Here is a 12,449-nt window from a genome sequence, read left to right on the forward strand (position 1 = left end):
TTATACAATGGTTTTTGTAATTGATATTAGAGAAAAATTGTAAGTTTACAAACGGCGATGGTTACTAGGACATGTTTCTGAATTTCACTTCTTCATCAGCTAGCTTTTCGGGAGCTGAGCGTTGAACTCGAGTCTCCAACATTCATATCAGTGCAGGCCTTTTAGCTGCTACGCCATATGAATGTTCCGTTGTTCGCTGTACAATTGGTCTCTAAGAGTTGCCTTTTTTGTTTATATTCCTTTTGATCACCATGTAGGCACATACACTCTGTATGTAGTTTATTCCTAATGGTTTGGATATGATTTTTAGGCGTGCTTTTGAAAGCTTAGTAACATTTGTTCGGATATTTACAGTATTTGTTTTTAATACTTCCGCTGTTACTATTATATCAATATGATCATATGTATTTAATTAGCGAGCTTTGCTCATATTGCTTTATACAATGGTTTTTGTAATTGATATTAGAGAAAAATTGTAAGTTTACAAACGGCGATGGTTACTAGGACATGTTTCTGAATTTCACTTCTTCATCAGCTAGCTTTTCGGGAGCTGAGATACATATGATCATATTGATATAATAGTAACAGCGGAAGTATTAAAAACAAATACTGTAAATATCCGAACAAATGTTACTAAGCTTTCAAAAGCACGCCTAAAAATCATATCCAAACCATTAGGAATAAACTACATACAGAGTGTATGTGCCTACATGGTGATCAAAAGGAATATAAACAAAAAAGGCAACTCTTAGAGACCAATTGTACAGCGAACAACGGAACATTCATATGGCGTAGCAGCTAAAAGGCCTGCACTGATATGAATGTTGGAGACTCGAGTTCAACGCTCAGCTCCCGAAAAGCTAGCTGATGAAGAAGTGAAATTCAGAAACATGTCCTAGTAACCATCGCCGTTTGTAAACTTACAATTTTTCTCTAATATCAATTACAAAAACCATTGTATAAAGCAATATGAGCAAAGCTCGCTAATTAAATACATATGATCATATTGATATAATAGTAACAGCGGAAGTATTAAAAACAAATACTGTAAATATCCGAACAAATGTTACTAAGCTTTCAAAAGCACGCCTAAAAATCATATCCAAACCATTAGGAATAAACTACATACAGAGTGTATGTGCCTACATGGTGATCAAAAGGAATATAAACAAAAAAGGCAACTCTTAGAGACCAATTGTACAGCGAACAACGGAACATTCATATGGTGTAGCAGCTAAAAGGCCTGCACTGATATGAATGTTGGAGACTCGAGTTCAACGCTCAGCTCCCGAAAAGCTAGCTGATGAAGAAGTGAAATTCAGAAACATGTCCTAGTAACCATCGCCGTTTGTAAACTTACAATTTTTCTCTAATATCAATTACAAAAACCATTGTGTAAAGCAATATGAGCAAAGCTCGCTAATTAAATACATATGATCATATTGATATAATAGTAACAGCGGAAGTATTAAAAACAAATACTGTAAATATCCGAACAAATGTTACTAAGCTTTCAAAAGCACGCCTAAAAATCATATCCAAACCATTAGGAATAAACTACATACAGAGTGTATGTGCCTACATGGTGATCAAAAGGAATATAAACAAAAAAGGCAACTCTTAGAGACCAATTGTACAGCGAACAACGGAACATTCATATGGCGTAGCAGCTAAAAGGCCTGCACTGATATGAATGTTGGAGACTCGAGTTCAACGCTCAGCTCCCGAAAAGCTAGCTGATGAAGAAGTGAAATTCAGAAACATGTCCTAGTAACCATCGCCGTTTGTAAACTTACAATTTTTCTCTAATATCAATTACAAAAACCATTGTATAAAGCAATATGAGCAAAGCTCGCTAATTAAATACATATGATCATATTGATATAATAGTAACAGCGGAAGTATTAAAAACAAATACTGTAAATATCCGAACAAATGTTACTAAGCTTTCAAAAGCACGCCTAAAAATCATATCCAAACCATTAGGAATAAACTACATACAGAGTGTATGTGCCTACTTGGTGATCAAAAGGAATATAAACAAAAAAGGCAACTCTTAGAGACCAATTGTACAGCGAACAACGGAACATTCATATGGCGTAGCAGCTAAAAGGCCTGCACTGATATGAATGTTGGAGACTCGAGTTCAACGCTCAGCTCCCGAAAAGCTAGCTGATGAAGAAGTGAAATTCAGAAACATGTCCTAGTAACCATCGCCGTTTGTAAACTTACAATTTTTCTCTAATATCAATTACAAAAACCATTGTATAAAGCAATATGAGCAAAGCTCGCTAATTAAATACATATGATCATATTGATATAATAGTAACAGCGGAAGTATTAAAAACAAATACTGTAAATATCCGAACAAATGTTACTAAGCTTTCAAAAGCACGCCTAAAAATCATATCCAAACCATTAGGAATAAACTACATACAGAGTGTATGTGCCTACATGGTGATCAAAAGGAATATAAACAAAAAAGGCAACTCTTAGAGACCAATTGTACAGCGAACAACGGAACATTCATATGGCGTAGCAGCTAAAAGGCCTGCACTGATATGAATGTTGGAGACTCGAGTTCAACGCTCAGCTCCCGAAAAGCTAGCTGATGAAGAAGTGAAATTCAGAAACATGTCCTAGTAACCATCGCCGTTTGTAAACTTACAATTTTTCTCTAATATCAATTACAAAAACCATTGTATAAAGCAATATGAGCAAAGCTCGCTAATTAAATACATATGATCATATTGATATAATAGTAACAGCGGAAGTATTAAAAACAAATACTGTAAATATCCGAACAAATGTTACTAAGCTTTCAAAAGCACGCCTAAAAATCATATCCAAACCATTAAAAATAAACTACATACAGAGTGTATGTGCCTACATGGTGATCAAAAGGAATATAAACAAAAAAGGCAACTCTTAGAGACCAATTGTACAGCGAACAACGGAACATTCATATGGCGTAGCAGCTAAAAGGCCTGCACTGATATGAATGTTGGAGACTCGAGTTCAACGCTCAGCTCCCGAAAAGCTAGCTGATGAAGAAGTGAAATTCAGAAACATGTCCTAGTAACCATCGCCGTTTGTAAACTTACAATTTTTCTCTAATATCAATTACAAAAACCATTGTATAAAGCAATATGAGCAAAGCTCGCTAATTAAATACATATGATCATATTGATATAATAGTAACAGCGGAAGTATTAAAAACAAATACTGTAAATATCCGAACAAATGTTACTAAGCTTTCAAAAGCACGCCTAAAAATCATATCCAAACCATTAGGAATAAACTACATACAGAGTGTATGTGCCTACATGGTGATCAAAAGGAATATAAACAAAAAAGGCAACTCTTAGAGACCAATTGTACAGCGAACAACGGAACATTCATATGGCGTAGCAGCTAAAAGGCCTGCACTGATATGAATGTTGGAGACTCGAGTTCAACGCTCAGCTCCCGAAAAGCTAGCTGATGAAGAAGTGAAATTCAGAAACATGTCCTAGTAACCATCGCCGTTTGTAAACTTACAATTTTTCTCTAATATCAATTACAAAAACCATTGTATAAAGCAATATGAGCAAAGCTCGCTAATTAAATACATATGATCATATTGATATAATAGTAACAGCGGAAGTATTAAAAACAAATACTGTAAATATCCGAACAAATGTTACTAAGCTTTCAAAAGCACGCCTAAAAATCATATCCAAACCATTAGGAATAAACTACATACAGAGTGTATGTGCCTACATGGTGATCAAAAGGAATATAAACAAAAAAGGCAACTCTTAGAGACCAATTGTACAGCGAACAACGGAACATTCATATGGCGTAGCAGCTAAAAGGCCTGCACTGATATGAATGTTGGAGACTCGAGTTCAACGCTCAGCTCCCGAAAAGCTAGCTGATGAAGAAGTGAAATTCAGAAACATGTCCTAGTAACCATCGCCGTTTGTAAACTTACAATTTTTCTCTAATATCAATTACAAAAACCATTGTATAAAGCAATATGAGCAAAGCTCGCTAATTAAATACATATGATCATATTGATATAATAGTAACAGCGGAAGTATTAAAAACAAATACTGTAAATATCCGAACAAATGTTACTAAGCTTTCAAAAGCACGCCTAAAAATCATATCCAAACCATTAGGAATAAACTACATACAGAGTGTATGTGCCTACATGGTGATCAAAAGGAATATAAACAAAAAAGGCAACTCTTAGAGACCAATTGTACAGCGAACAACGGAACATTCATATGGCGTAGCAGCTAAAAGGCCTGCTCTGATATGAATGTTGGAGACTCGAGTTCAACGCTCAGCTCCCGAAAAGCTAGCTGATGAAGAAGTGAAATTCAGAAACATGTCCTAGTAACCATCGCCGTTTGTAAACTTACAATTTTTCTCTAATATCAATTACAAAAACCATTGTATAAAGCAATATGAGCAAAGCTCGCTAATTAAATACATATGATCATATTGATATAATAGTAACAGCGGAAGTATTAAAAACAAATACTGTAAATATCCGAACAAATGTTACTAAGCTTTCAAAAGCACGCCTAAAAATCATATCCAAACCATTAGGAATAAACTACATACAGAGTGTATGTGCCTACATGGTGATCAAAAGGAATATAAACAAAAAAGGCAACTCTTAGAGACCAATTGTACAGCGAACAACGGAACATTCATATGGCGTAGCAGCTAAAAGGCCTGCACTGATATGAATGTTGGAGACTCGAGTTCAACGCTCAGCTCCCGAAAAGCTAGCTGATGAAGAAGTGAAATTCAGAAACATGTCCTAGTAACCATCGCCGTTTGTAAACTTACAATTTTTCTCTAATATCAATTACAAAAACCATTGTATAAAGCAATATGAGCAAAGCTCGCTAATTAAATACATATGATCATATTGATATAATAGTAACAGCGGAAGTATTAAAAACAAATACTGTAAATATCCGAACAAATGTTACTAAGCTTTCAAAAGCACGCCTAAAAATCATATCCAAACCATTAGGAATAAACTACATACAGAGTGTATGTGCCTACATGGTGATCAAAAGGAATATAAACAAAAAAGGCAACTCTTAGAGACCAATTGTACAGCGAACAACGGAACATTCATATGGCGTAGCAGCTAAAAGGCCTGCACTGATATGAATGTTGGAGACTCGAGTTCAACGCTCAGCTCCCGAAAAGCTAGCTGATGAAGAAGTGAAATTCAGAAACATGTCCTAGTAACCATCGCCGTTTGTAAACTTACAATTTTTCTCTAATATCAATTACAAAAACCATTGTATAAAGCAATATGAGCAAAGCTCGCTAATTAAATACATATGATCTTAAAAGTTTAAATTTAAAATCTCAGCATTTTATATGGCCATCACTGTCGTTAGAGTACTATATAAACATCGAATTTCGCATCATATTGTAACGAATCTAGTGAAATTGCGCTTATTTGCAGCCTTCTGCTTACGTTTGTATCGCTATACTGTCGAATAAAACTCTCCAATATTCTGTATTACAAAATGGTCTTTATTAGATAACTTCGCAATTAAACTTCACTTCGCAACTGATAGCATGCTTAAATCAAACTGATTGATGCTTACTCAGCTGTCGCTCCTTTTCTACCCTCTGCTGTCTCGTTCGCATATTTCTAGGCGTTTCTTCTTCTAGAATTTACTACTTGCTTACAAGCTATAAACTACACATGCACGTTTATAGCCTCTCGCATGGCCATATGCGCGTGTATATGTGAATAATACTTCCACCGATGATTGCATACTTTTGTGAGGATATCTCCGCTGCTTGTATGTAGATATTAGAGGTTTACGCCGATCACTTTATCGGCGGCGGCGGCGTAGACTCTATTATATACCGGTGGCAGCGGCGTGGGAGGCGCGCTGGCATACGCCGGTGTTCTTACTTTAAAGAGCTTGATTTTTTCTATTTAAAAAAAAATAATATTTAAGAAAGCTTTTGTTTGTATGCATTTAAGGATATCAACGTGTTGGCCATTTCGGAAAGATCCGGGGGTTTTGCCTGAAGATCTCGCACACCGTTCAAAAATTTTTAGGAGAAGCTCCTTGCGGAAGGATTGTCCCTCGTTCACCTACTCCATAGAGACTTCGAATCGAACCCCGTACTGCTTCGTCTGCTGAAGAAAAACAGAGATACATAAAATGGTTACAATTTTGTCTGTATATCTCGTGCAAAGCGTAGTTCCACCTGGGGTTAACTCCTAAAAGTTCGCGAACACAATTTTTTTAAATAATTTGTGGCTTTTTGTCACGCACAAAGGTGACGTACGGTTGCTATTAATGGTCTATTAATACTCATGATACTCATGATACTACTTTCGAGGCACAGGGCAAATCCAGTTTTCTCAAGCTGCAATCCCCGATGATTAAGAGCTACAATTCCCGATGTGCGAACAGTAGCAATCCCGACCACCGAAATCAAAGCAGTCTAAGTGGATGCCATTGCGTAACTCATGGGTGAAAGTCGTATAATCCTCGGCGCATCTACATAATTAAAATTTTACAAGGAATCTGGAAAGATTTTAACTGCTGTTTTCCGGTTTCATGATATAAGAGCTCATTGTGGATGACCACGTTGCTTAAGTTTTCACACTATTTACACTGTCTATTACGTTGGGGTAGTAGCACACACGGTCATTAGTTCGACTGTTTTGGGAAAGCTTTTGTGTCACCACTTTGAGTGTTCTTGCGAAGGACAAAGTCTCACCTGGTAACTATATGATCCTACGTATTCACATTTGTAAAAGGAGCCCTAATGTGTAGGTGATATTTAAACTTTGTTAACAGGCTATAATCAATGTGATTCACTTCAAGGTACTAGTTTTGGATAGGGCCGCCAACATTAGGAAATGTCAAAACGGGAAACTTGGGTGTTGAACCATGAAGGGTTGTTACGGTCTGCTGTTATGGTCTACGGTTACGGTCCACTTGGGAGCGTTTTCGTGCGAACACACCTAGCGACTGGGGATGGGGCGAAAGTTGCGATAGAAAAGTATCGAAAAGAAGGAAGAAAAGACTGGCGATCACTAGCGAAAAAAGCCATGAGTTTCCGGCAAGAAAAAGAGGAAGGTTGGTAAATTGCTTGAGCAAAATTTTTGGCGGCCCTGCAATTACATATAAGGGATCATATAACACCTAGGGACACAACTTCAACAGCAAAGGCGTCAAGCTCAGTTAATATATTGCTTCAGTAACTTTATTGCTCACTTCAACTGCGCCTCCCCAACGATATCCAACTAATCACAAAATACCCTCGCAGGCTGTGCGCGTAAACAGGTAAATGGCCAGAAACTAGGAAGGAGTCAATAGCGCAAAGTACCGAAACCGTTCATTCCGACAAATCTCGTTTCTACGCGTCTATTTTTGGGTGGTAACAAACCTTACACCGGTTGTGTTGTGTTGACACAAGATCCAGTTGAATTTAGGTCGGTGTTCACAGTACACCTAGTGAGATAAACCCCTTCCTCTACGTTTACGAAGAACACTACCACCTGCGGAAAAGCGTCCGACACCACCTCCGCCTCCAGGGCCAGCAGTACGCTGCCGCGTAATACAACTAACGTCAAAATGGCCAAGTCATCCGGGTCGTAAAGGCCAGCACGAAGCTTTATCGCCACCCGGGTCATTCGGTTACCTCGGACCAAGCGCCAACCACCACCAACGGCGCCTACTATTACCACGGGCACCACCATCGGTAGTACCTCCCCCAACCCCTTCATTAGCGCCAGCCACGGGCGCAACAACCAACAGACGTACCGCCACCACCAGTTGCAACGCACGTAGCGGGGCCGCGACCATAGGCCTGCGGCCACTAATGTTAACACCAACAGCAGGCGGTACCACCGACAACAATAGTAGCCGCAACCTTATCAGCTACGACCATACCGGCTACAACAATACTAGCCGCAACATTATCAGCTACGATCATACCGGCTACAACAATACTAGCCGCAACCTTATCAGCCACGACCATTCAGGCTACAACGATACCAGCGTAACAATACCAGCTATAACAACAACCGCATGGCAGCGAACCTAGGCCTGCGGCCATCCCGATTACGACAACGAATATCAGCGGTTAAAGCGGTGAGTTCGTTCCGATACTGACTAAATATACGTATTTGTAGCCTCAACCTTGTTCTTTCATTTTTTTTATGACTGCAACAACATATAGTATTAATATACAAACATATTCAAATTTAAGGCTATAACCCTAGTATAGAATCTTAACATGTAATACATACATACATGCATATACCTAAGTTAAAGAGAGCAAGCAGCATCCACTTGTAGTGAAGTTAAAAAAGTAGACGTAACGTAAAGTTAAGTTAAAGAGGTTTAATTAACTTAGACGCAAGAAAAAAAAAACAAAACAAAAACTGACTGGTAAATGCAAAACAGTTTACGTTTTACTTGAACATGTAAAACGATTTCGTTAATTTTACTATAAATTTAAAAGTTCACGTTTTACTTGAACATGTAAAACGATTTCGTTAATTTTACTATAAATTTAAAAGTTCACGTTTTACCTGAGCATGTAAAACGATTCCTTTAAATTTACTATAAATTTAAAAGTTTACGTTTTACTCGAATATGTAAAACGATTTCTTCGAGGAGTATGATTTACCCCAAATTTAATCTTAATTGCTTTTATAACAAATTTTCTTAGTACATATTACATATTAGTGTCATTATATTATGCGTTATACCAATTTGCTATTTTGTTAAACTCAAACTAAGTTCTAAATATGTTTTGTGAAAAAAAAGGGGCATTAAACCAAATTTTTACTTTGTATGTAGTATATTTACTATCCATAAGCACATTTAATCACACTTTTTTTTCTCACACCAAGCGTTTATAACCCTTATCAAAAAAAAAAAAGGGGGTGACATAAATATAGGTATAGCTTGAAATATTACGAGCAAAAGTAAGAGAAAAGAAAGGAACCCCCAACAGGACAAACTTAGCCAGATTTAAATATTCATATTAGATTTCGTTTTCAATTTCGGCCCAATAAAGTGGGAAACTGTTGGATCATTTTTTTTTCTCTCCCTTTATATGCTACACGCACTTACATACATTTTCCTAGCGTAAATAGCTGCTCATAGTTCAACATTTGTTTTTTGTTCTGAAGTTGTCTTGGGACGATGTTATAAGCAGCCTTGTTTTGGCTTTGGAGCCTAGGCGGTAGCCCTGGTTAAGAAACCTGTACTACCGTAAAATTTTTTTTGTAGCATACATACGTTAATAATAATGAAATTTGAATAAACTTTGTAATTAAAATGGGAATGCTGGTGTTCTGGTTCATTTAGAAGGCACGTAGGGTTACCAGGTAAGGTGCCACCGAAATTTTAGGTGCGTCGGTGGCCATGGATTTTGAGGGTGGGATATGCACCGGGCGTCGCAACAACACACGCGGCGCCCCCAAGTTATATTCGGCCCTTTTTGTTTATTTTTCTTTCCTTTTCCCTTTTCAGTTTTTTTTAATTTTTATTTTCAGCAGTTTTTTTTTGAATTTTGATTTTAGATTTAGTAACCGGCCATATCCGGTTCTGTAATTTTTTGCGGTTAGTTTTTTTTGAATTTTGAATTGAATTTAACGGTCTGTCCGTGGCATCCGGTTCGACCGGATGTTATTTTAATTTGTATTGATAAGCGTTTTGAGTCGGTCTCTGCGCTTCTGTCAGTTTTTTTTGAATCTGACAGCTGAGTTTTTTGATAGGCATGATAGGAACTTTTCTCTGATTATGGCGCAGGAACAGTAAGGTTGGCAAGGACCCGCCCCAGCCGACAATGACTAGCCACTGTGCACCAACACATCATGCCGACCGATAAGGTGGGAGTCATTCAAAGGAGTGTTTGAACCCCTGAATTCTGCTAAAGGATTTTGCATCACTGATTTCGCTTATTCTTTCAGTAAATCGCAATATAATTTTTTTTTTAAATCGGAACCTTTTTTGGGTAATTTGCTTTTTTTAACAACTTGAGTGGTGTTTTGTTTTAATAACTTGGTGAATTGGGTGATGCAAAGTCCGTGTTAAACTGACATCGAAAGCGCCTGTTTTTTAAAATAACTTTTGAACAGTTAAGGGCCCATTACTGATACTTAGCATAGACTTGACTTGACTTGGCGTAAACTTGGCAACATAGCGACGATTATGCTCCACTTAAATCATACAATCAGGCATCATAATCAATTTGTATGACAAAATATCAAAATGTAATGGAAACAAACCAATGGCATCTCAAAATGTAAACGTCACTTAGAACTTACACAGAAAATCAAAATTCAACAGACTTCTAAAGCCCCCATTACTGATACTTAGCATAGACTTGACTTGACTTGGCGTAAACTGGGCAACTTAGCCACGATTATACTCCACTTGGCGCATACAACCTGGCATCATAATCATCGTTGAAATTTATTTTTATATAAATGTCAATTTGTATGACAAAATGTCAAAATGAAATGGAAATAAACAAATGGCATCTCAAAATGTAAATGTCACTTAGAACTTACATAGAAAATCAAAATTCATCAGACTTCTAAGTCAAGTTAAGTGTTACTAAGTTTTGAGTAATCAGTAACATGCAATGTTCATTTAACAGAACTGTAAGTGACAGTTCTCAAGCCAAGTCAAGTATATGCTAAGAATTAGTAATGGCCCCTTTAGAAAGAGTTAAATTTCTTATAACTGGTAGGGATGTGCATCGCTTGATACCCCTTTCGAACATATCCGACCAACTTTCGACATGAACAATAAATGGCCTAAACAGTTTTAAACGAGTAGAAAATATAGTAACGCGCCGGACGCCGCCGCCGCCGCGCCGACATTTTTGACATTCGGCGGCGGCGTGCGAAAAACGACCAAAATCGGCGGCGGCGGCGTTTATCGGCGGCGTATATCTCTAGTACATATGTGTATACATAATGCTTGATTTGTGTATGTACATAAAAGTTACTGCTTAGTATCGGCTTAGAGACGATAGTATCCCTTAGTGTTGCTAATATTCGTCACACTGCCCTCCACCTAAGTCGGATCGTCCCGATCAGACAAATCTTTCGGTCTGCACGCTGTCATCCTTTCCAAATGGAATACTTTCATTTTTTGCGTGGTTTGGCAATGGTTTGTATGCGGTAAGCTACATCGTTGGTTCGTTTTATATCTTTGTGTGGGGCTTCCCAATTAAACTGCAATTTCGGGGTCAAACCTTTTTCCGTTGTGGGTTGTATAACAGCACCTTCTTGAAAACCTTCTGAATTAATTGCTTTTATAACAAATTTTCTTAGTACATATTACATATTAGTGTCATTATATTATGCGTTATACCAATTTGCTATTTTGTTAAACTCAAACTAAGTTCTAAATATGTTTTGTGAAAAAAAAGGGGCATTAAACCAAATTTTTACTTTGTATGTAGTATATTTACTATCCATAAGCACATTTAATCACACTTTTTTTTCTCACACCAAGCGTTTATAACCCTTATCAAAAAAAAAAAAGGGGGTGACATAAATATAGGTATAGCTTGAAATATTACGAGCAAAAGTAAGAGAAAAGAAAGGAACCCCCAACAGGACAAACTTAGCCAGATTTAAATATTCATATTAGATTTCGTTTTCAATTTCGGCCCAATAAAGTGGGAAACTGTTGGATCATTTTTTTTTCTCTCCCTTTATATGCTACACGCACTTACATACATTTTCCTAGCGTAAATAGCTGCTCATAGTTCAACATTTGTTTTTTGTTCTGAAGTTGTCTTGGGACGATGTTATAAGCAGCCTTGTTTTGGCTTTGGAGCCTAGGCGGTAGCCCTGGTTAAGAAACCTGTACTACCGTAAAATTTTTTTTGTAGCATACATACGTTAATAATAATGAAATTTGAATAAACTTTGTAATTAAAATGGGAATGCTGGTGTTCTGGTTCATTTAGAAGGCACGTAGGGTTACCAGGTAAGGTGCCACCGAAATTTTAGGTGCGTCGGTGGCCATGGATTTTGAGGGTGGGATATGCACCGGGCGTCGCAACAACACACGCGGCGCCCCCAAGTTATATTCGGCCCTTTTTGTTTATTTTTCTTTCCTTTTCCCTTTTCAGTTTTTTTTAATTTTTATTTTCAGCAGTTTTTTTTTGAATTTTGATTTTAGATTTAGTAACCGGCCATATCCGGTTCTGTAATTTTTTGCGGTTAGTTTTTTTTGAATTTTGAATTGAATTTAACGGTCTGTCCGTGGCATCCGGTTCGACCGGATGTTATTTTAATTTGTATTGATAAGCGTTTTGAGTCGGTCTCTGCGCTTCTGTCAGTTTTTTTTGAATCTGACAGCTGAGTTTTTTGATAGGCATGATAGGAACTTTTCTCTGATTATGGCGCAGGAACAGTA

The sequence above is a fragment of the Eurosta solidaginis genome, chromosome 5 (genome assembly GCF_040869045.1).
Source record: "Eurosta solidaginis isolate ZX-2024a chromosome 5, ASM4086904v1, whole genome shotgun sequence".
Taxonomy (NCBI): Eukaryota; Metazoa; Arthropoda; class Insecta; order Diptera; family Tephritidae; genus Eurosta; species Eurosta solidaginis.